The sequence below is a fragment of the Oncorhynchus kisutch genome, linkage group LG24 (genome assembly GCF_002021735.2).
Source record: "Oncorhynchus kisutch isolate 150728-3 linkage group LG24, Okis_V2, whole genome shotgun sequence".
In the NCBI taxonomy this organism is placed as follows: domain Eukaryota; kingdom Metazoa; phylum Chordata; class Actinopteri; order Salmoniformes; family Salmonidae; genus Oncorhynchus; species Oncorhynchus kisutch.
This window is the reverse complement of record NC_034197.2, coordinates 43,880,493-43,906,430: the sequence shown is the minus strand read 5'-3', so window position 1 is coordinate 43,906,430 and position 25,938 is coordinate 43,880,493. Positions and strand designations below refer to the sequence as shown.

The window sequence follows — 25,938 nt, the reverse complement described above, 5'->3', positions numbered from 1 at the left end:
AGGCAGAGAGAGAGAGACAGAGAGAGAGAGAGGCAGAGAGGAGAGACAGAGAGAGAGAGGCAGAGAGAGAGAGAAAGGCAGAGAGAGAGACAGAGAGAGAGAGAGAGAGAGACAGAGAGACAGAGAGACAGAGAGAGACAGAGAGAGAGAGGCAGAGAAAGAGAGGCAGAGAAAGAGAGGCAGAGAAATCAAAATGAACAGTAAACACCATTGTAAATACAACCCATATCTATGCTTATTTATTTTATCTTGTGTCCTTTAACCATTTGTACATTGTTAAAACACTGTATATATATATATATTTATTATGACATTTGTAATGTCTTTATTGTTTTTGAAACTTCCGTATGTGTAATGTTTACTGTTCATTTGTTTATTTCACTTTATATATATTCACTTTATATATTATCTACCTCACTTGCTTTGGCAATGTTAACACGTTTCCCATGCCAATAAAGCCCTTGAATTGAATTGAATTGAGAGAGACAGAGAGAGAGGCAACGACAGCAAGAGACACCTAAAAGGAAGCGATTCACAAACCTTCCATAACAAAGCCATCCCCTACAGAGAGATGAACCTGGAGAAGAGTCCCCTAAGCAAGCTGGTCCTGGGGCTCTGTTCACAAACAGAAACACACCCTACAGAGCCCCAGGACAGCAGCACAATTAGACCCAACCAAATCATGAGAAAACAAAAAGATAATTACTTGACACATTGGAAAGAATTTACAAAAAAACAGAGCAAACTAGAATGCTATTTGGCCCTACACAGAGAGTACACAGCGGCAGAATACCTGACCACTGTGTGACTGAACCAAACTTAAGGAAAGCTTTGACTATGTACAGACTCAGTGAGCATAGCCTTGCTATTGAGAAATGTCTGCCGTAGGCAGACATGGCTCTCAAGAGAAGACAGGCTATGTGCTCACTGCCCACAAAATGAGGTGGAAACTGAGCTGCACTTCCTAACCTCCTGCCCAATGTATGACCATATTAGAGAGACATATTTCCCTCAGATTACACAGATCTACAAAGAATTCGAAACCAAACCCAATGTTGATAAACTCCCATATCTACTGGGTGAAATTCCACAGTGTGCCATCACAGCAGCAAGATTTGTGACCTGTTGCCACGAGAAAAGGGCAACCAATGAAGAACAAACACCACTGTAAATACAACCCATATTTATGCTAATTTATTTTATCTTGTGTACCATTAACCATTTGTACATCGTTACAACACTGTATATATATATATATATAATATGACATTTGTAATGTCTTTACTGTGTTGAAAACTCTGTGTAATGTTTACTGTTAATTTTGATTGTTTATTTATCTGTGTTTATGATCTACTTCACCTGCTTTGACAATGTTAACTTATGTTAATAAAGCCCTTCGAATGAAATTGAAGAGAGACGCACCTTGTTAATAAAGCCCTTCGAATGAAATTGAAGAGAGACGCACCTTGTTAATAAAGCCCTTCGAATGAAATTGAAGAGAGACGCACCTTGTTAATAAAGCCCTTCGAATGAAATTGAAGAGAGACGCACCTTGTTAATAAAGCCCTTCGAATGAAATTGAAGAGAGACGCACCTTGTTAATAAAGCCCTTCGAATGAAATTGAAGAGAGACGCACCTATTGTACTAAAAGTTTACTTGGTCAATGAAAAATAAACACACACACGAAGTCGGGAGTTTATGTACTCTTAGGTTGGAGTCATTAAAACTCGTTTTTCAACCACTCCACACATTTCTTGTTAACAAACTATAGTTCTGGTAAGCCGGTAAGAACATCTACTTTGTGCATGACACAAGTAAGTTTATTCACTTTCACAGATTATTTCACTGTATCACAATTTCAGTGGGTCAGAAGTTTACATACACTAAGTTGCCTGTGCCTTTAAACAGCTTGGAAAATTCCAGACAATGATGTCATGGCTTTAGAAGCTTCTGATTGACATCATTTGAGTCAATTGGAGGTGTACCTGTGGGTGTATTTCAAGGCCTACCTTCAAACTCAGTGCCTCTGATTGACATCATGGGAAAATCAAAAGAAAATCAGCCAAGACGTCAGAAAAATTAATTGTAGACCTCCACAAGTCTGGTTCATCCTTGGAAGCAATTTCCAAACCCATGAAGGTACCAGGTTCACCTCAACAAACAGTACGCAAATATAAACACCATCGGACCACGCAGCCGTCAGGGTAGCCTAGTGGTTAGAGCGTTGGGCTAGTAACCGGAAGGTTGCAAGTCCAAACCCCCGAGCTGACAAGGTACAAATCTGTCTGAGTTTAGAGCGATGAAAAGTAGCTAACGGATCTCATGTCTCTTCATTGAGCAGCCCAAGTGGAGCCGTTGCTATGGTTACTCAGACTCCAAACCCCCATGAGCAGAAACCATGCAGAGCGATCTGCCTGCGCAGAGATCAAGTGACAGAGAGGAGATTTACTAACGGTGCCTTAAATTTGACAAAAGCAAATCGGGGTAGGGCCTGAACGTCACAGGCATATGAGGTAGGGCTTAAATCAATGCCCCGGGCCTCCCGGGTGGCGCAGTGGTCTAAGGCACTGGATCAGAGACAGAGACTCTCAGGCATGAGGTAGGGCTTAAAATGAATGCCTGTGCAGGGCTTTACTTTTGACCAGGGCCCATAGGGGAACAGGATGCCTTTTCGGAGAGGGCCCTGGCTGGTTGGTATCTGGTATAGAGGCTACAGGTTGACCCCAACACCGGGCTGGTTGGTATCTGGTATAGAGGCTACAGGTTGACCCCAACACCGGGCTGGTTGGTATAGAGGCTACAGGTTGACCAACACCGGGCTGGTTGGTATCTGGTATAGAGGCTACAGGTTGACCCCAACACCGGGCTGGTTGGTATAGAGGCTACAGGTTGACCCCAACACCGGGCTGGTTGGTATAGAGGCTACAGGTTGACCCCAACACCGGGCTGGTTGGTATCTGGTATAGAGGCTACAGGTTGACCCCAACACCGGGCTGGTTGGTATCTGGTATAGAGGCTACAGGTTGACCCCAACACCAGGCTGGTTGGTATCTGGTATAGAGGCTACAGGTTGACCCCAACACCGGGCTGGTTGGTATCTGGTATAGAAGCTACAGGTTGACCCCAACACCGGGCTGGTTGGTATCTGGTATAGAGGCTATAGGTTAACCACAACACCGGGCTGGTTGGTATCTGGGATGCATCCAGACAGTGACTGAGGCAGAGACTGTGTGTGAGTGTGTGTGTGTGTGTGTGTGTGTGTGTGTGTGTGTGTGTGTGTGTGTGTGTGTGTGTGTGTGTGTGTGTGTGTGTGTGTGTGTGTGTGTGTGTGTGTGTGTGTGTGTGTGTGTGTGTGTGTGTGTGTGTGTGTGTGTGTGTGTGTGTGTGTGTGTGTGTGTGTGTACAATGTATTGTGGTTAGACCTTCATAGCAGAGGATGGATGACCCAACTAAAATCTAGGTAGACCCTCATAGCATTCAATTCAGAGAGCTGAGAGGCAGACACTACATTTTAAAGCATGGACACATACACACACATTAAAGGCATGCTGCTTCCTTTGTTGCAGATGGCTTATCAAGCAGACTGATCATGGCTCCAGATTGACAGCCTGTCAAGAACCACACTGGAACTGACAACCATTAAATACTATTATCATAGATCCCTGCTATGCACTACTTAACACACTGATCTAGATTGTTGTCCTTCTATTTCACCATCTGACCACCAACACGTCTCTCTGGACAATATAATACAGGCCATTTAGCTTTTCATCCAAAGAGAAGAATCCATGTGAGCCCAGGACCAGCAGGAACACAGTGTAATCAGAGAGCCCAGGACCAGCAGGAACACAGTGTAATCAGAGAGCCCACTGTGACCAGCAGGAACACAGTGTAATCAGAGAGCCCACTGTGACCAGCAGGAATACACACTGTAAACAGAGAGCCCACTGTGACCAGCAGGAACACAGTGTAATCAGAGAGCCCAGGACCAGCAGGAACACAGTGTAATCAGAGAGCCCACTGTGACCAGCAGGAACACAGTGTAATCAGAGAGCCCACTGTGACCAGCAGGAATACACACTGAAAAACAGAGAGCACACTGTGACCAGCAGGAACACAGTGTAATCAGAGAGTCCACTGTGACCAGCAGGAACACAGTGTAATCAGAGAGCCCACTGTGACCAGCAGGAATACACACTGTAAACAGAGAGCCCACTGTGACCAGCAGGAATACACACTGTAAACAGAGAGCCCACTGAGACCAGCAGGAATACACACTGTAAACAGAGAGCCCACTGAGACCAGCAGGAATACACACTGTAATCAGAGAGCCCACTGTGACCAGCAGGAACACAGTGTAATCAGAGAGCCCACTGAGACCAGCAGGAATACACACTGTGAACAGAGAGCCCACTGTGACCAGCAGGAATACACACTGTAAACAGAGAGCCCACTGAGACCAGCAGGAATACACACTGTAAACAGAGAGCCCACTGAGACCAGCAGGAATACACACTGTAATCAGAGAGCCCACTGTGACCAGCAGGAACACAGTGTAATCAGAGAGCCCACTGTGACCAGCAGGAACACAGTGTAATCAGAGAGCCCACTGTGACCAGCAGGAATACACACTGTAAACAGAGAGCCCACTGTGACCAGCAGGAACACAGTGTAATCAGAGAGCCCACTGTGACCAGCAGGAATACACACTGAAAAACAGAGCACACTGTGACCAGCAGGAATACACACTGTAAACAGAGAGCCCACTGAGACCAGCAGGAATACACACTGTAAACAGAGAGCCCACTGAGACCAGCAGGAATACAGTGTAATCAGAGAGCCCACTGAGACCAGCAGGAACACAGTGTAATCAGAGAGCCCACTGTGACCAGCAGGAACACAGTGTAATCAGAGAGCCCACTGTGACCAGCAGGAATACACACTGTAAACAGAGAGCCCACTGTGACCAGCAGGAATACACACTGTAAACAGAGAGCCCACTGTGACCAGCAGGAATATACACTGTAAACAGAGAGCCCAGGACCAGCAGGAATACACACTGTAAACAGAGAGCCCACTGAGACCAGCAGGAATACACACTGTAAACAGAGAGCCCACTGTGACCAGCAGGAATACACACTGTAAACAGAGAGCCCAGGACCAGCAGGAATACACGCTGTAAACAGAGAGCCCAGGACCAGCAGGAATACACACTGTAAACAGAGAGCCCACTGTGACCAGCAGGAATACACACTGTAAACAGAGAGCCCACTGTGACCAGCAGGAATACACACTGTAAACAGAGAGCCCACTGAGACCAGCAGGAATACACACTGTAAAACAGAGAGCCCACTGTGACCAGCAGGAATACACACTGTACAACTCATAGATACTGCTGAAAACTTCCTCGGGATAGGGTCCTCCTTTCTCCACTTCCTGTCTGAATGATGTGCCCAAAGTAAACTGCCTGTTTCTCAGGCCCAGAAGCCAGGGTATGCATATAATTGGTATGCATATAAATTCGTGTTTGGGCGTGCGAGGAAGACAAGACGCACCTGCTAATATCGGTTTCCTATTGAACATACTTCTTTCCGTATGAAATATTATAGTTTGATTACATTTTAGGGAACCTGTGCATTTAGACTAACAATAATTTAAGTTTTCAACCGATATAAGACACTTGTATGTACCTCAATGTTTAATATCCAGAATTTTATGATTATTTATTTGAATTGTGCACCCTCCAGTTTCGCAGAAAGTTGCCCCGCTAGCGGGACGCCTAGACTGACGACACGTTCTATTGCCTTATAACAACGTTTATCAAACCAAATCACATTTTATTGGCCGCATAAGATGTTATTGCGGGAGTAGTGAAATTGTGTTTTTAGCTCTAGTAGTGCAGTAATATCTAACAATACACAACCAGTTAAAAAGTTAAATTATGGAATTAAGAAATATACAAATATTAGGATGAGCAATATTTCATTCCGTGGTATAAATATATACAGCACCAGTCAAAGGTTTGGACACATCCTTCCAGTTTTTCTTTATTTTTACTATTTTCTACTTTGTATAATAATAGTGAATACATCCTAATTATGAAATAACACATATGGAATCACGTACAGTCTTTAAGTAGTTCCCACATATGCTGAGCACTTGGCTGCTTTTCCTTCACTCTGCGGTCCGACTCATCCCAAACCATCTCAATTGGGTTGAGGTCGGGGGATTGTGGAGGCCAGGTCATCTGATGAAGCACTACATCACTCTCCTTCTTGATCAAATAGCCCTTACACTTCCTGGAGGTGTGTTGGGTCATTGTCCTGTTGAAAAACAAATGAGTGGGACTAAGCCCAAACCAGATGGGATGGCGTATTGCTGCAGAATGCTGTGGTAGCCATGCTGGTTAAGTGTGTCTGTGATTTATTTGGAATTCAAGGCCGTGTCAACAGGAAAGCACCCCCACACCTCCTCCTCCATGCTTCACGGTGGGAACCACACATGGGGAGATCCATTCACCTACTCTGCGTCTCACAAAGATACCGCGGTTGGAACCAAAAATCTCAAATTTGGACTCATCAGACCAAAGGACAGATTTCCACCGGTCTAATGTCCATTGCTCATGTTTCTAGACCAAACAAGTCTCTTCTTATTGGTGTCCTTTAGTAGTGGTTTCTTTGCAGCAATTCGACCACACAGTCTCCTCTGAACAGTTGATGTTGAAATGTGTCTGTTACAGCAGTTGTAACTCTGGGTCTTTCCTGTGGCGGTCCTCATGAGAGACAGTTTCATCGTAGTGCTTGATGGTTTTTGCGACTGCACTTAAAAAAACTTTCAAAGTTCTTGACATTTTCCGGATTGACTGACCTTCATGTGTTAAAGTAATGAAGGACTGTCGTTTCTCTTTGCTTATTTGAGCTGTTCTTGCCATAATATGGACTTGGTCTTTTACCAAATAGCGCTGTCTTCTGTATTTCATAGTTGAGGTCTTCACTATTATTCTACAATGTAAAAAAATAGTAAAAATAAAGAAAAACCCTGGAATGAATAGATGTGTTCAAACTTTTGACTGGTACTGTAAGTATTCCTCGTCTAGATGGGAGGAAGTAGGATGTCGGGTACCGTGGAGGCGTTATGATCTTTGACTAGTCTCTCAAAGCACTTCATGATGACAGAAGTGAGTGCTACGGGGTATAGTCATTTAGCTCAGTTACCTTTGCTTTCTTGGGTAAAGGAACAATGGTGAACGACATCTTGAAGCAAGTGGCGACAAAAGACTGGGATAGGGAGAGAGTCTGTTTAGGAGAAACAACGGCTCAGCCATGAAGTGGTAGGCCACACAAGTTCACAGAACGGGCCCGGCGAGTGCTGAAGCGCGTAGAGCGTAAGAAGCGTCTGTCCTTGATAGCAACACTCACTACAGAGTTCCAAACTGCCTCTGGAAGCAACGTCAGCACAATAACTGTTTGTTGGTAGATTCATGAAATGGGTTTCCATGGCCAAGCCTAAGATCATCATGCGCAACGCCAAGTGTCAGCTGGAGTGGTGTAAAGCTTGCCGCCATTGGAGTCTGGAGCAGTGGAAACGCGTTCTCTGGAGTGAAGAATCACGCTTCACCATCTGGCAGTCTGACGGACAAATGGGTGTTTGGCGGATGCCAGGAGAACGCTACCTGCCTGAATGCTTAGTGCCAACTGTAAAGTTTGGTGGAGAAGGAATTATGGTCTGGGGCTATTTTCCATGGTTCGGGCCCCTTAGTTCCAGTGAAGGGAAATCTTAAAGCTAGAGCAATGACATTCTAGACAATTCTGTCCATCCAACTTTGTAGCAACAGTTTGGGGAAGGCCCTTTCCTGTTTCAGCATAATGTCCCCGTGCACAAAGCAAGGTCCATTTATTTTATCTTTATTTAACGAGGCAAGTCAGTTAAGAACAAATTCTTATTTTCAATGACAGCCTAGGAACAGTGGGTTAACTGTCTGTTCAGGGGCAGAACGACAGATTTGTACCTTGTCAGCTCGGGGGTTTGAACTTGCAACCTTCCGGTTACTAGTCCAACGCTCTAACCACTAGGCTACCCTGCCGCCCCGTCCATACAGAACGGGCCTACACAGCATGTCTCTCCCGTAGGTTACATGTAGATGTATCAAAAGGATCCTCATCCGTCCTTCAACACTCAGCTGCTAACTCCTTTAAAACCCAAGAACAAAGGAGAGTGGAGGGAGGCACACACACACAGCCAGCATGCGTATGAATCGCGAGATGTGTAGAGGAGAAGTCCTTCACCAGAAGGATCTCTACTGTTTCAAGGTATTGTGGGTAGAGCAGCCGACAGATCTGGGCCTGCATTCAAAAACATGTTGCTGATCTAGGATGCCTCCTTGCAGAATGCCTAAGGCAGGGACCCTGGGTATCTTTCTTTTAGTGGTTTTCCAGAGTCAGTAGAAAGGCCTCTTTAGTGTCCTAAGTTTTCATAACTGTGACCTTAATTGCCTACCGTCTGCAAGCTGTTAGTGTCTTAATGACCATTCCACAGGTGCATGTTCATTAATTGTTTATGGTTCATTGAACAAGCATGGAAAACAGTGTGTAAACCCTTTACAATGAAGATCTGTGAAATTATTTGGATTTTTACAAATTATCTTTGAAAGACGGGGTCCTGAAAAAGGGAGGTTTCTTTTTTTGCTGAGTTTATATACAGGGTCAGTTCCAATACCATACTATATACAGGGTCAGTTCCAATACCATACTATATACAGGGTCAGTTCCAATACCATACTATATACAGGGTCAGGTAATACCATACTATATACAGGGTCAGTTAATACCATACTATATACAGGGTCAGTTCCAATACCATACTATATACAGGGTCAGTTAATACCATACTATATACAGGGTCAGTCCCAATACCATACTATATACAGGGTCAGTCCCAATACCATACTATATACAGGGTCAGTTCCAATACCATACTATATACAGGGTCAGTTCCAATACCATACTATATACAGGGTCAGGTAATACCATACTATATACAGGGTCAGTCCCAATACCATACTATATACAGGGTCAGGTAATACCATACTATATACAGGGTCAGTTCCAATACCATACTATATACAGGGTCAGGTAATACCATACTATATACAGGGTCAGGTAATACCATACTATATACAGGGTCAGTTAATACCATACTATATACAGGGTCAGTTAATACCATACTATATACAGGGTCAGTTAATACCATACTATATACAGGGTCAGATCAATACCATACTATATACAGGGTCAGATCAATACCATACTTTATACAGGGTCAGTTAATACCATACTATATACAGGGTCAGATCAATACCATACTATATAGAGGGTCAGTTAATACCATACTATATAGAGGGTCAGTTAATACCATACTATATACAGGGTCAGTTAATATCATACTATATACAGGGTCAGTTAATACCATACTATATACAGGGTCAGTTAATACCATACTATATACAGGGTCAGTTAATACCATACTATATACAGGGTTAGTTAATACCATATTTTTATTTAACTAGGCAAGTCAGTTAAGAACAAATTCTTATTTACAATGACGGCCTTGATCAGGAGCAGAATAACAGATTTTTACCTTAGGGGACAGGGATACTGGAGTGATGGAGGTAGATATGTATAGGGGGAAGGAGACAGGGATACTGGAGTGATGGAGGTAGATATGTATAGGGGGAAGGAGACAGGGATACTGGAGTGATGGAGGTAGATATGTATAGGGGGAAGGAGACGGGGATACTGGAGTGATGGAGGTAGATATGTATAGGGGGAAGGAGACGGGGATACTGGAGTGATGGAGGTAGATATGTATAGGGGGAAGGAGACAGGGATACTGGAGTGATGGAGGTAGATATGTATAGGGGGAAGGAGACGGGGATACTGGAGTGATGGAGGTAGATATGTATAGGGGGAAGGAGACAGGGATACTGGAGTGATGGAGGTAGATATGTATAGGGGGAAGGAGACGGGGATACTGGAGTGATGGAGGTAGATATGTATAGGGGGAAGGAGACAGGGATATTGGAGTGATGGAGGTAGATGTGTCTTACTGTACACGCCTAGGGCCCAGTCAGTGCGCCTAGGGCCCCGTCAGTGCGCCTAGGGCCCCGTCAGTGCGCCTAGGGCCCCGTCAGTGCGCCTAGGGCCCCGTCAGTGCGCCTAGGGCCCCGTCAGTGCGCCTGGGGCCCCGTCAGTGCGCCTGGGGCCCCGTCAGTGCGCCTGGGGCCCCGTCAGTGCGCCTAGGGCCCCGTCAGTGCGCCTAGAGCCCCCTCAGTGCGCCTAGGGCCCCCTCAGTGCGCCTAGGGCCCCGTCAGTGCGCCTAGGGCCCCGTCAGTGCGCCTAGGGCCCCGTCAGTGCGCCTGGGGCCCCGTCAGTGCGCCTGGGGCCCCGTCAGTGCGCCTGGGGCCCAGTCAGTGCGCCTAGGGCCCCGTCAGTGCGCCTAGGGCCCCGTCAGTGCGCCTGGGGCCCAGTCAGTGCGCCTGGGGCCCAGTCAGTGCGCCTAGGGCCCCCTCAGTGCGCCTAGGGCCCCCTCAGTGCGCCTAGGGCCCCCTCAGTGCGCCTAGGGCCCCCTCAGTGCGCCTAGGGCCCCCTCAGTGCGCCTAGGGCCCCCTCAGTGCGCCTAGGGCCCCGTCAGTGCGCCTAGGGCCCCGTCAGTGCGCCTAGGGCCCCCTCAGTGCGCCTAGGGCCCCCTCAGTGCGCCTAGGGCCCCCTCAGTGCGCCTAGGGCCCCGTCAGTGCGCCTAGGGCCCCCTCAGTGCGCCTAGGGCCCCCTCAGTGCGCCTAGGGCCCCCTCAGTGCGCCTAGGGCCCCCTCAGTGCGCCTAGGGCCCCCTCAGTGCGCCTAGGGCCCCCTCAGTGCGCCTAGGGCCCCCTCAGTGCGCCTAGGGCCCCCTCAGTGCGCCTAGGGCCCCCTCAGTGCGCCTAGGGCCCCGTCAGTGCGCCTAGGGCCCCGTCAGTGCGCCTAGGGCCCCCTCAGTGCGCATACAGATAAAATGAAAAGGTCAATGAGGATACAAGGTTAACTCAGACAGTCAGTGTATCTATTTGTCTTATGGCTTGGCATGCAGAAGCAGAGAGAACAGTCTATGACTTGGGTGGTTGGAGTGTAACAATTTTCCGGGCCTTTCCTTTCACACCCTCTGATATAGAGGTCCTGGATGACAGGGAGCTGGGCCCCAGTGATGTACTGGGCTGTCCTCACCACCCTCTGATATAGGGGTCCTGGATGACAGGGAGCTGGGCCCCAGTGATGTACTGGGCTGTCCTCACCACCCTCTGATATAGGGGTCCTGGATGGCAGGGAGCTGGGCCCCAGTGATGTACTGGGCTGTCCTCACCACCCTCTGATATAGGGGTCCTGGATGGCAGGGAGCTGGGCCCCAGTGATGTACTGGGCTGTCCTCACCACCCTCTGATATAGGGGTCCTGGATGGCAGGGAGCTGGGCCCCAGTGATGTACTGGCAGTGACACAGCCAATCAAGACTGTCTCAGAGGAGTAGCTGGAGAAATTTGAGGATTTGAGGGCCGATGCCAAACTTTTCAGCCTCCTGAGGGGGAAGATATGCTTTTTTTTTTAAGTTAGAAAGTTTACCTCGATACCAACAAAACAAGATAAGCTATCTGTATAGTGGAGCATTTAGAAACTGCAGCGCCTGGTGAAACTAATCAGCTGGTGATGAATGTCGAAAAACAGGTTCGAACACACATGGTACGACAGTACGCACAATTATGGGAAGGTACTGTCACTTCAGAAAACTGTCTGAAACCCTAGAGACATGCATCTATCTATATATAGAGCACTACCCTGGCCCACAGCAGAGCACTACCCTGGCCCACAGCAGAGCACTACCCTGGCCCACAGCAGAGCACTACCCTGGCCCACAGCAGAGCACTACCCTGGCCCACAGCAGAGCACTACCCTGGCCCACAGCAGAGCACTACCCTGGCCCACAGCAGAGCACTACCCTGGCCTCCTCAACCGTCCAAAACACACACAGGCTGATGTTTGGTTAATAGAGGCCTTTACAAGAGAACAGTTTACAAACCAGTGGAATACAACAAGCTAAATGACAGTGTGTGTGAGCATGTGCCTGTGTGTGTGTGTGTGTGTGTGTGTGTGTGTGTGTGTGTGTAGGCCTATATAGGGAAACACATTGAAACAGATGCCGCTGTCTTTGAGACAGCTGTGTAACACGGGCACCAATTACACTGCCACACCCCTCCCTCTCTCTCTCTGTCACACATTATTACACCCCTTAAAAACACCTCTCTCTCAGTCTAACACACAGCCTATAATCTTCACAGACACACACTGGAAGAGAGAGAGAGGGACGAGGGAGGGGAGGAACAGAGGAAGGAAGGAAAGGAAAGTTAAGGAGGAAGGAAGTAAGGGGGAGCAGTGACAACACCAGCCAAAGCAGGGGGGGTGGGGGGTTAGGAAAGGAGAGAAACGGGGAAGAGTGAGAGAGAAAGTGAAACGAACACCCTTTACAGGACAGAATGCCCCAGCAATAACAACTTTCAGACAATTAAAAAAAAGGTGTCGCATCAACAAACAAACAAAAACCTGCCTTTTCAGATAGTAGAATTCAGCTCCAGCATAGAATGTTGGGTATTGTTTCCCTGACGAGAACAAACGTTGCTGATTGGTCTGCTGCTGTGTTGTTTATGGTAGGGTAGCTACAATGCAGTTGGTAAGTATTAGGACCCCTTGACTTGTTCAACATTTTTATAAGTTAGGTGCATCCTGTTTCCATTGATCATCCTTGAGATGTTTCGACAACTTGGAGTCCACCTGTGGTAAATTGAATTGATTGGACATGATTTGGAAAGGCACACACCTGTCTATATAAAAAGGTCCCACAGTTGACAGTGCATATCAGAGCAAAAACCAAGCCATGAAGTCGAAGGAATTGTCCATAGAGCTCCGAAACACAATTTGGTCGAGGCACAGATCTGGAGAAGTGTATCAAATAATGTCATTGCAGGTACCGAAGAACACAGTGGCCTCCATCATTCTTAAATGGAAGAATTTTGGAACCACCAAGACTCTTCCTAGAGCTGGCCGCTCGGCCAAACTGAGCAATCGGGGGAGAAGGGCCTTGGTCAGGGAGGTGACCAAGAACCGGATGGTCACTCTGACAGAGCTCCAGAGCTTATCTGTGGAGATGAGAGAACCTTCCAGAAGGACAACCATCTTTGCAGCACTCCACCAAATCAGGCCTTTAAATCGCAAAACAAAGACTTGTTCTGCCAGAGCGGAAAGAAAGAGGAAAGCGCCACTCTTTAGTTTCCTAGCGAGCCATTTTCAGATCTTATTTGGCTCTTTTTGTAGCTTTGACAACCACGTGTGTGTGTTTTATATACCTGTTCTCTCCCTGTAGAGTTTATACTGCGTGTGTAATTCCTCTGGCAGGGTTTGGAACTGCCCGGTTTGCAGTCCAGGATCAAAGAGTTCACATCTCAGATTTTTCTGCCCTTCGGTCTCTTGACGTTTTGGCCCTGACGGAGATACGGATCACCCCAGAGAACACTGCTACGCTCTCTTCATCTGACTACGTTTTCTCTCATAGTCCGACAGCATCTGGTCATCACCGTGGTAGCACAGGTCATCTCATTTCTCCTAAGTGGAGTTTGTCTAGAGAACAAAGACATTCTTCTTGCCAAAACTCCTAATCCATAAAATTGGAGATTTAAACAATATTTCTATTTTTGAGAATGAGGGAATGGTCCGTGGACGCATAAGGGACAGTCATATCGATATTTGTTTCATGTGATCTCATGAAGGACAGGACACACACATTACTGTGGTTTTGGTTGTGTACACTTCTCAATTATGGGGTTTTCATCTGATGGTTGTATAAAATATGAATGAATATTAACCTATTTGTGAGAAGATGTAATGTGATGGCGGCCTTCTAAACGAGATACTTGTTTAGATATAAAGTTTAACTAGTCAGTAGCCACGCCCCTGTGGGGAAAGACATTACATCAGGCATCATGGAACTTCCACAGAGTATAAAACCACTCGTGACAATTTACATTTTATACCAAAGAGACACACGGTAAGCTGGACGTCAAGAACGATTAATTAAGAAATCTACAAACTAGAGTCCAGATAACGCCGGGCTACTACTCTAGACCATAACATGTCGCGTGTGAAGTGGTTCAAACTACTCTAGAGTCCAGAAAAAAGGAAGCTGTCCCTACATGTCCCTGCATGTCCCTGCATGTTGAAATGGTTGGCAACTCTACCAACGGAAGAGAACAGAGAACGTGGAGATCATTCCCACGTTGAAATAGCTAAGAAATCTACAAACTAAAACAACTATTATTCAGGCTGCAGCTGTTTAACTACTTTAGTCTGGTAAAACACATGATACTGAAGTATCCATTATAACAACCTACAACTCCGACAGACTTTGATCTCCGAAAGGACAAACCAGAGGCTTTCTGTTGACTGACTATGCAGCAGACAGGCCGGCGATCGGAACAACAAAGGCATACACTCGTAAATATGTAAATTGCTATATATTTTCAAATGAGTGGCTGTTCGTGTTAAAAGTTTCGGCATTTCATGAGTGTAGTTATCGACTGTATTACAGTGAATCCTCGGAGTGGCCCCACCCCTTTCCTTTGTCTACCAAGCCGTCATATCGGCTTAGCCCACTAGGTACTTTTCAGTGTATCATGTCAGTAACCAATATATGACCTAATTGGGTGTGTGTTTAGGTAATTCTGTGATTAAGTTAGTAAATAAATAGACCAATTTGTATATCGCTGATTAATGATTCACTTTCTCTGATCATAGGAACAACATGAATTTGTGCATGAGGCAGATGCAGTGAGACTCGAGTTTCACCATCAGGTGGAAGATGGTGTCCCCTCTCTCTGGGCAGTCTCACCGGAGGAAAGGAAGGAGAGCAGGGACCGTGAGAGGCGTACCCTCGGCGGGAGGGAGAAGGTGGCAGAGAGAGTTTCTAAAACAACTAGGAAATAGCAGACTTCTGACTTCAGTGCGTTCAATACAACTGGGAACTCAAAACAAACTAGATCGACTGGGTCGACACGCAAGCATCTTTCTACAGCATCGACCTGAAGTTCACGGCCATCATGATTTGACTTTTCCCAGAGTTCCCTGTTCTCTTAAATACCATCAGATGCATGAACATCAGTCCAGTAAAATAAAAAATGATTTGCAAATGATGCTCAGCTGTGATAATGTATTAGACCAGGCATATAGCCAACATGCTGTGATAATGTATTAGACCAGGCATATAGCAAACATGCTGTGATAATGTATTAGACCAGGCACATAGCCAACATGCTGTGATAATGTATTAGACCAGGCACATAGCCAACATGCTGTGATAACGTATTAGACCAGGCATATAGCCAACATGCTGTGATAATGTATTAGACCAGGCACATAGCCAACATGCTGTGATAATGTATTAGACCAGGCATATAGCCAACATGCTGTGATAATGTATTAGACCAGGCACATAGCCAACATGCTGTGATAATGTATTAGACCAGGCACATAGCCAACATGCTGTGATAACGTATTAGACCAGGCATATAGCCAACATGCTGTGATAACGTATTAGACCAGGCATATAGCCAACATGCTGTGATAATGTATTAGACCAGGCACATAGCCAACATGCTGTGATAATGTATTAGACCAGGCATATAGCCAACATGCTGTGATAACGTATTAGACCAGGCATATAGCCAACATGCTGTGATAATGTATTAGACCAGGCACATAGCCAACATGCTGTGATAATGTATTAGACCAGGCATATAGCCAACATGCTGTGATAATGTATTAGACCAGGCACATAGCCAACATGCTGTGATAATGTATTAGACCAGGCACATAGCCACTATGCTGCTCAAACCTACAGCAAACGTCATTCCTACACACAGTTGAAGTCGGACGTTTACATACACCTTAGTCAAATACATTTAAACTCAGTTATTCACAATTCCTGACATATAACCCTGATAAAAAGGATCACCACTTTATTTTAAGAATGTGAAATGTCAGAATAATAGAAGTGAGAATGATTTATTTCAGTTTTTATTTCCTTCATTACATTCCCAGTGGGTTTACATGCACTCAATTAGTATTTGGTAGAATTGCCTTAAAATTGTTTAACTTCGGTCAATCGCTTGGAGGTAGACTTTGGGGCGGGGTAGCCTAGTGGTTAGAGCGTTGGACTAGTAACCGGAAGGTTGCAAGTTCAAACCCCCGAGCTGACAAGGTACAAATCTGTCGTTCTGCCCCTGAACAGGCAAAATAAGAATTTGTTCTTAACTGACTTGCCTGGTTAAATAAAAGGTTAAATAAAACAAGCTTCCCACAATAAGTTGAGGAATGGGCCAAAATTCACCCCTGACAGAGCTGGTGTAACTGAGACAGTTTTGTAGGCCTCCTTGCTCGCACACTTTTTCAGTTCTGCCCACAAATGTTCTATAGGATTGAGGTCAGGGATTTGTGTTGCCACTCCAATACCTTGACTTTGTTGTCCTTATGCCATTTTGGCACAACTTTGGAAGTATGCTTGGGGTCATTGTCCATTTGGAAGACCCATTTGCAACCAAGCTTTAACTTCCTGTCTGATGTCTTGAGATGTTGCTTCAATATATCCACATAATTTTCCTGACTGATGATGCCAACTATTTTGTGAAGTGCACCAGTCCCTCCTGCAGCAAATCACCCCCACAACATAATGCTGCCACCCCCGTGTTTCACGGTTGGGATGGTGTTCTTCAGCTTGCAAGCATCCCCCTTGTTCCTCCAAACATAACGATGGTCATTATGACCAAAGTTCTATTTTTGTTTCATCAGACCAGAGGACATTTCTCCAAAAAGTACGATCTTTGTCCCCATGTGCAGTTGCAAACCGTAGTCTGGCTTTTTATGGTGGTTTTAGATCGATATAGGACTCGTTTTACTGTGGATGTAGATACTTCTGTACCTATTTCCTCCAGCATCTTCACAAGATCCTTTGCTGTTGTTTTGGGATTGATTTGCACTTTCTGCACCAAAGTACGTTCATCTTTAGGCGACAGAACGAGTCTCCTTCCTGAGTGGTATGACGGCTGCATGGTCCCATGGTGTTTATACTTGCATACTATTGTTTGTTCAGATGAACCTGGTACCTTCAGGCGTTTGGAAATTGCTTCCAAGGATGAACCAGACTTGGAGGTCTACAATTTCTTTTTCTGAGGTCTTGGCTGATTTCTTTTGATTTTCCCATGATGTCAAGCAAAAAGGCATTGAGTTTGAAAGTAGGCCTTGAAATACATCCACAGGTACACTTCCAATTGACTCAAATGATGTCAATTAGCCTATCAGAAGCTTCTAAAGCCATGACATAATTTTCTGGAATTTTCCAAGCTGTTTAAAGGCACAGTCAACTTAGTGTATGTAAACTTCTGACCCACTGGAATTGTGATACAGTGAAATAATCTGTCTGTAAACAATTGTTGGAAAAATGACTTGTGTCATGCAGAAAGTAGATGTCCTAACCGACTTACCAAAACTATAGATTGTTAACAAGAAATTTGTGGAGTGGTTGAAAAACGAGTTAACGACTCCAACCTAAGTGTATGTAAACTTCCGACTTCAACTGTAATTATGGTGCAAAAAAAATCTGAGTGGCTGGTGGACTTTTTTTCATCTACCCGCCACAGTGGCTGGGGGACTAAAAACTACATTTTGGGCTCGACTCAGGAAGGGTAAGGAGATTTCATGTTCTGTTTTCAGCTAGGCTACATGCAGCTATTTACGTTGTACACAAACGGTATGATCAATACGTTCGTACAAACTCTGTGATAGTTTTTTAGCCCAACGCAAAACTCAAGTGGGGAGTTACATGCAGCTAGACAGCATATCAAGACACAGACACAGTGTAACTAGCAATTTAAGGTTCTTGTTTTTGCTCCAATGCAATGTGTCGGGACTGTGTGCCTCTCCTGTTTGTGCCACTGCAATATCCGTTACAACAGGCAGAAAGTTGTAGCCTTCATAAAAGGTCTGGAATGTTCCTTCATTCTGCTACAGGCTTTTGATTTCAGTGGTTCAGAAATACGAGGCAGAGACGTTGGCTACATCGTCATGGTTCAGAAGAGGGTGAGTAAAGAGAAACGAGACGGGAGGTGGTTCAGAAGAGGGTGAGCAAAGAGAGAAACGAGACGGGAGGTGGTTCAGAAGAGGGTGAGCAAAGAGAGAAACGAGACGGGAGGTGGTTCAGAAGAGGGTGAGCAAAGAGAAACGAGAGGTGGTTCAGAAGAGGGTGAGCAAAGAGAAAGGAGAGGTGGTTCAGAAGAGGGTGAGCAAAGAGAAAGGAGAGGTGGTTCAGAAGAGGGTGAGCAAAGAGAAACGAGACGGGAGGTCTGGTGAGCAGTAGCTAAGTTAGAATTTTTTGGGGGTGTAAAATATATTTTTTTAAATGTCCAGAACGTGATCTGGATCAGTAGCTTTGAGAAAGAATATCCATATTTGGTCGGGCGGGGTCGAAAACTCTGTATTCACAGCCACAGCCAAAAATGAAAGTGTCCTCCCTAGACAGACAGAGCGAGATGGAGACAGACAGAGCGAGATGAGCCCTGCAGAGCTCCTGAGGGGGAACTGTGCATCATACATTAAAAAGACCCCATACATATTTAATGACACCTTGAGCGCATCAACACTGAAGCCCCCCCCCTCCCATCTTTATGTGTGGGACAGGGGAGGGTGAATCTGACAAGAGACGGAGAGGGGGGGGGGGGTGCTCAGCAGTTGGCATGATCAAGGGCTCTCTCTCTCACACACACACACACACACAGTGTCAGCACAATTTACACAGCCAGAAACAGACAATGATGTTTTGATGTAATGTTAGCACAACAAAGGAAAAGAATATAGCCTATATTTCCGTGTACTGGAATTTTGGGCTGAGAGAAATGAGGGAGGCACTGCAGCCTGCCACAGAACCAAAACAACACTTGCTACTGGTAGAGATCATACCACGCTCAGTCACTTAGGTCACTCGTTTTGCCCATTCTAACGTTGGGGTTAACTAACAGAACCACCAGGGCTAGCTAACAGGACCACCAGGGTTGGCTAACAGGATCACCAGGGTTGGCTAACAGGACCACCAGGGTTGGCTAACAGGATCACCAGGGCTGGCTAACAGGATCACCAGGGCTGGCTAACAGGACCACCAGGGTTAGGGTTGGCTAACAGGACCACCAGGGTTAGGGTTAGCTAACAGGACCACCAGGGTTAACTAAGAGGACCACAAGGGTTAGCTAACAGGACCACCAGGGTTAGCTAACAGGACCACCAGGGTTAGGGTTAACTAACAGAACCACCAGGGTTAGCTAACATGATCACCAGGGTTGGCTAACATGATCACCAGGGTTGGCTAACAGGACCACCAGGGCTGGCTAACAGGATCACCAGGGCTGGCTAACAGGATCACCAGGGCTGGCTAACAGGATCACCAGGGCTGGCTAACAGGATCACCAGGGCTGGCTAACAGGACCACCAGGGCTGGCTAACAGGACCACCAGGGTTAGGGTTGGCTAACAGGACCACCAGGGTTAGGGTTAGCTAACAGGACCACCAGGGTTAACTAAGAGGACCACAAGGGTTAGCTAACAGGACCACCAGGGTTAGCTAACAGGACCACCAGGGTTAAGGTTAGCTAACAGGACCACCAGGGTTGGCTAACAGGACCACCAGGGTTAGGGTTAGCTAACAGGACCACCAGGGTTAGCTAACAGGACCACCAGGGTTAGCTAACAGGACCACCAGGGTTAGCTAACAGGACCACCAGGGTTAGGGTTAGCTAACAGGACCACCAGGGTTAGGGTTAGCTAACAGGACCACCAGGGTTAGCTAACTAACCCTAACCCACTGTTCCCCTGAGCGAGGCAGTTAACCCACTGTTCCCCTGAGCGAGGCAGTTAACCCACTGTTCCCCTGAGCGAGGCAGTTAACCCACTGTTCCCCTGAGCGAGGCAGTTAACCCACTGTTCCCCTGAACGAGGCAGTTAACCCACTGTTCCCCTGAACGAGGCAGTTAACCCACTGTTCCCCTGAACGAGGCAGTTAACCCACTGTTCCCCTGAACGAGGCAGTTAACCCACTGTTCCCCTGAACGAGGCAGTTAACCCACTGTTCCCCTGAACGAGGCAGTTAACCCCCTGTTCCCCTGAACGAGGCAGTTAACCCCCTGTTCCCCTGAACAAGGCAGTTAACCCCCTGTTCCCCTGAACAAGGCAGTTAACCCCCTGTTCCCCTGAACAAGGCAGTTAACCCCCTGTTCCCCTGAACAAGGCAGTTAACCCACTGTTCCCCTGAACAAGGCAGTTAACCCACTGTTCCCCTGAACAAGGCAGTTAACCCACTGTTCCCCTGAACAAGGCAGTTAACCCACTGTTCCCCTGAACAAGGCAGTTAACCCACTGTTCCCCTGAACAAGGCAGTTAACCCACTGTTCCCCTGAACAAGGCAGTTAACCCACTGTTCCCCTGAACAAGGCAGTTAACCCACTGTTCCCCTGAACAAGGCAGTTAACCCACTGTTCCCCTGAGCACAGAAGACGTGGATGTTGATTAAGGCAGCCCCCCCACACCTCTTTGATTCAGAGAGGTTGGGTTAAATGAGGAAGACACATTTCAGGTGGACAACTGACTAGGTATCCACATTTCACTAATAATAAATAATAATAGCCAACAAATACTATAATAATGACCCAGAACAAATAGAATAGGGTTTCACCAACGTGGTTCATTATTAGGGGTTCAGCAACTAACGTAGCTGCTGAACCCGTAATGAACTCTTCAGCTTTACCACAACACAGAAACACTGACAGGTGTGCAGGCGGAGTAAAACCAACTGGTACCATTCACACACACACAAAGTTAGCTTTGAACTAGCTAGTTGACCACTTTATACTAGCTACGTAGCATTAAAACACACCAGAGCTGGTATTGGATGCTAGTTAGTTCAGTTTGATGTGTATGGGGGTGTGAGTTAGCCAATTTCCCTGTGCAAACACCTGGAAGAATGTGAACTATTTTGTGTGCGGCATAGCAGCAAGTGCCGACATATCAATGTAAACTTCGCCAAACACGTCCAAAGAAACACTTTTTCACACGTCAACACAAGCTTACTTCCTACCGTTTTAGTAATTCCCTGTAATGTTATGACTACAGGTGTCATGCTACAGGTGCCCAGCATGAACAAGTTAGTGGAACCGGGCAACACACGAACTAAACTCACATCAATGTCCCACAGCCGGTAGACAGAAAACACCTACCTCTCATAGACTGACACTTCTCTTCGTTAACCCTCCGCTTGTAGAAATACAAGTCATCCACATAGATGGTCCGTGTGGTGTTTACATAGGATGAATGACCGTCAGCGGGTCGAGTCGAACCCCTGCCCACAAAACAGCGTAGCTCCGTGGGTAGCTGTGCTTTCAGCTGCCGGGGTTGAGCTCCTGTAGGAAAAGTTTCCTAGGGTGAGTTGAGGTTGGACAGGACCCACAATGCAACACGTGGTAGAGGACAGGGGTGTTTTTAAAAGGGTCCGTGTTATTCTGGATCCTTGGGACGTCCCTAAACATTGAATTTAACATTACAATTGTTAAGGTGAGGGTTGTGTTTATAGTTAGTGTAGGGATGTGCCTAACCATTGAAGTTGACCTTTTACAATTGTTAAGGTGAGGGTTGTGTTTATGGTTAATGTTATGGTTAATGTTATGGTTAATGTTATGGTTAGTGTAGGGATGTGCCTAACCATTGAAGTTGACCCGCCTAATTGTTAAGGTGTGGGTTGTGTTTATGGTTAATGTTATGGTTAATGTTATGGTTAATGTTATGGTTAGTGTAGGGATGTGCCTAACCATTGAAGTTGACCCACCTAATTGTTAAGGTGTGGGTTGTGTTTATGGTTAATGTTATGGTTAATGTTATGGTTAGTGTAGGGATGTGCCTAACCATTGAAGTTGACCCACCTAATTGTTAAGGTGAGGGTTGTGTTTATGGTTAATGTTATGGTTAATGTTATGGTTAGTGTAGGGATGTGTCTAACCATTGAAGTTGACCCACCTAATTGTTAAGGGCGGCAGGGTAGCCTAGTGGTTAGAGTGTTGGACTAGTAACCGGAAGGTTGCAAGTTCAAATCCCCGAGCTGACAAGGTACAAATCTGTCGTTCTGCCCCTGAACAGGCAGTTAACCCACTGTTCCTAGGCCGTCATTGTAAATAAGAATTTGTTCTTAACTGACTTGCCTAGTTAAATAAATTAAAAAATTAAAAAAAGGTGAGGGTTGTGTTTATGGTTATGTAGGGACATCCCCATGATTCCAGATAGGTGCAGTGAGGAGGAACTCATCAATTCTTGTGACCAAAAGATGGGTTGGGTAACAACACAGATGTGTGTGCAACTATGGGGCAAAATACAGACAGGGTTGGTTTATGATGTTGACAACAGCGGAAAATGAGTCCACCAGACTGGCACACATTCAACAAGGATATTCGTTCAAATCCGTCATGATTCATGTATTGTAACAGGCAGTCACTTAAGTCCGTTTTGGATATAATTGGCTGTTTTCGCTGCATATAACATGTGAAAGTTGTCCCTTTTCAGGTTTAGAAGAAGTGACTGCTAAATGCTAACTCCCGTTTGTATGAGCTGGTTAGCATAGCCATAAATCAGTGGTGGTATTCAGTCGTTTTTAGCTGTAAAGCAGTTGATTGGTAACTCTTACATTAATTAAGGATCGTAGCCTTTTTTTTTCTTTCAATTTTCACCTAAATTGACATACCCAAATCTAACTGTCTGTAGCTCAGGACCTGAAAGCAAGGATATTCTTATTATTGATACCATTTGAAAGGAAACACTTTGAAGTTTGTGGAAATGTGAAATGAATGTAGCAGAATATAACGCATTAGCGTTTTTTTTTCATCTTTGAAATATGACAGATGAAGGATCATTAGCTTATACACTAACTTTCACACATCTAGATGTCTGGGCAGGGTGGGTGTGGAGCCATAGACAGCAGTGGGGTCAATCTGTAGACCCCAGTTCCTACATTTTAACATAAAAATGGATTCCATTTAACAATAGTCTAAATGTTGGCTCATTTTGCTGGGGGGCAATGGGGAGATTCAGGATCTTTCCCTCACGTGTTTCCATGGCAATTCCATTGTTTTGGTCAAGTTCAATGAACCTCTTTACAGCATCTATAGGCCATGTGGTATACCACCAACTAGAATGTGTTCTAACAGTGTTGGGGAACTTCTCTTTGAAACACTGAGGCATTGTGTTCTGGCTCGTCTCCCTCGGCAACCATGGAATGTAGATCCGGGCTCCTCCATTGTGTCCATGCATCAGGAAAGGATTCTTCTACACACGCTAGTCTAAACTAGCCAAGACCAACTACACAATTAAACAGACTACACAGCTACAAGCTGTGAGTGGAGTTACTGAGTGAATGGACTATACTAAACCAGTTAAATGTCTTATCTGAGATTAAATCTTTAGTCTACTTGGACACCGTTTTAAAAATGTTGATACGTTACAGACTTATTCTACAATCGATTAAATTGTTTTTTCCCCCTCATCAATCTACACACAATACCCCATAATGACAAAGAAAAAATAGGGTTTTAAAATTGTTTGCAAATGTATAAAAAAAAACAGAAATATCACATTTACATAATCTTTCAGACAGAAGCACGTTTGGCAGCAATTACAGCCTCGATTATTCTTGGGTACGACGCTACAAGCTTGGCACACCCGTATTTGGGGAGTTTCTCCCATTCTTCTCTGTAGATCCTCTCAAGCTCTGTCAGGTTGGATGGGGAGCGTCACTGCACAGCTATTTTCAGATCTTTCCAGAGATGTTCGATCAGGTTCAAGTCCGGGCTCTGGCTGGGCCACTCAAGGACATTCAGAGACTTGTCCTGAAGCCACACCTGCATTGTCTTGGCTGTGTGCTTAGGGTCGTTGTCCTGTTGGAAGGTGAACCTTTGCCCCAATCTGAGGTCCTGAGCACTCTGGAGCAGGTTTTCATCAAGGATCTCTCTGTACTTTGCTCCGTTCATCTTTCCCTCGATCCTGACTAGTCTCCCAGTCCCTGCTGCTGAAAAACATCCCCACAGCATGATGCTGCCACCACCATGCTTCACCGTAGGGATGATGCCAGGTTTCCTCCAGACGTGACGCTTGGTATTCAGGCCAAAGAGTTCAATCTTGGTTTCATCAGACCAGAGAATCTTGTTTTGCTCTGACACTCAAAAGTGATACCGGGATACACCTTCAAATCAAATAAAAGTGTATTGGTTGTGTACACAGATTTGCAGATGTTATCGCAGTTTAGTAATATATAATGCTTGTGTTTCTAGCTCCATCGGTACAGTAATATCTAATGCTTGTGTTTCTAGCTCCATCAGTACAGTAATATCTAATGCTTGTGTTTCTAGCTCCATCAGTACAGTAATATCTAATGCTTGTGTTTCTAGCTCCAACAGTACAGTAATATCTAACGCCTGGTGGAAAGCAGACTGTACCAGGTTTTCCTCTAGGATTGTGGGTGGGCTTAGCTCCATTACATTTCTTCTTTATCCTGAAAAACTCCCTAGTCCTTAATGATGACAAGCATACCCATAACATGATACATATGATGGTGTGTTTGGACAGTATATGAATTGAAAAGATGTGTACAGCAGTAGTTATAGCAAATCAAATTGTATTTGTCACATGCACCAAATACAACAGGTAACCTTACTGTGAAATGCTTACTGACAAGCCCTTAAACAATTAATGCAGTTCAAGAAATAGAGTTAGAGAAATTAGAGAAATTATTGACTAAATAAACTGAATTTAAAAAATGTAATTAAAAGTCACACAATAAAACAACAACAAGACTATATACATGGGGTACCGGTACAGAGTCAATGTGGAGGCTATATACAGGGGGTACCGGTACAGAGTCAATGTGGAGGCTATATACAGGGGGTACCGGTACAGAGTCAATGTGGAGGCTATATACAGGGGGTACCAGTACAGAGTCAATGTGGAGGCTATATACATGGGGTACCGGTACAGAGTCAATGTGGAGGCTATATACAGGGTGTACCGGTACAGAGTCAATGTGGAGGCTATATACAGGGGGTACCGGTACAGAGTCAATGTGGAGGCTATATACAGGGGGTACCGGTACAGAGTCAATGTGGAGGCTATATACAGGGGGTACCGGTACAGAGTCAATGTGGAGGCTATATACAGGGGGTACCGGTACAGAGTCAATGTGGAGGCTATATACAGGGGGTACCGGTACAGAGTCAATGTGGAGGCTATATGCAGGGGGTACCGGTACAGAGTCAATGTGGAGGCTATATACAGGGGGTACCGGTACAGAGTCAGTGTGGAGGCTATATACAGGGGGTACCGGTACAGAGTCAATGTGGAGGCTATATACAGGGGGTACCGGTACAGAGTCAATGTGGAGGCTATATACAGGGGGTACCGGTACAGAGTCAATGTGGAGGCTATATACAGGGGGTACCGGTACAGAGTCAATGTGGAGGCTATATGCAGGGGGTACCGGTACAGAGTCAATGTGGAGGCTATATACAGGGGGTACCGGTACAGAGTCAATGTGGAGGCTATATACAGGGGGTACCGGTACAGAGTCAATGTGGAGGCTATATACAGGGGGTACCGGTACAGAGTCAATGTGGAGGCTATATACAGGGGGTTACGGTACAGAGTCAATGTGGAGGCTATATACATGGGGTACCGGTACAGAGTCAATGTGGAGGCTATATACAGGGGGTTACGGTACAGAGTCAATGTGGAGGCTATATAC

At 45.7% G+C, this 25,938-nt stretch overlaps 1 protein-coding gene across 1 annotated transcript in view; it reads right to left on the bottom strand.

The window, feature by feature from the left end:
• Positions 1-21,611, bottom strand: part of LOC109884267 (plexin-B3-like) — a 203,929-nt gene extending 182,318 nt beyond the window's left edge. Inside the window, 1 exon segment of the mRNA XM_031803673.1 lies at positions 21,380-21,611. The gene's annotated coding sequence lies outside the window, so the exon portion shown is untranslated.
• Positions 21,612-25,938: the final 4,327 nt, after the last annotated feature.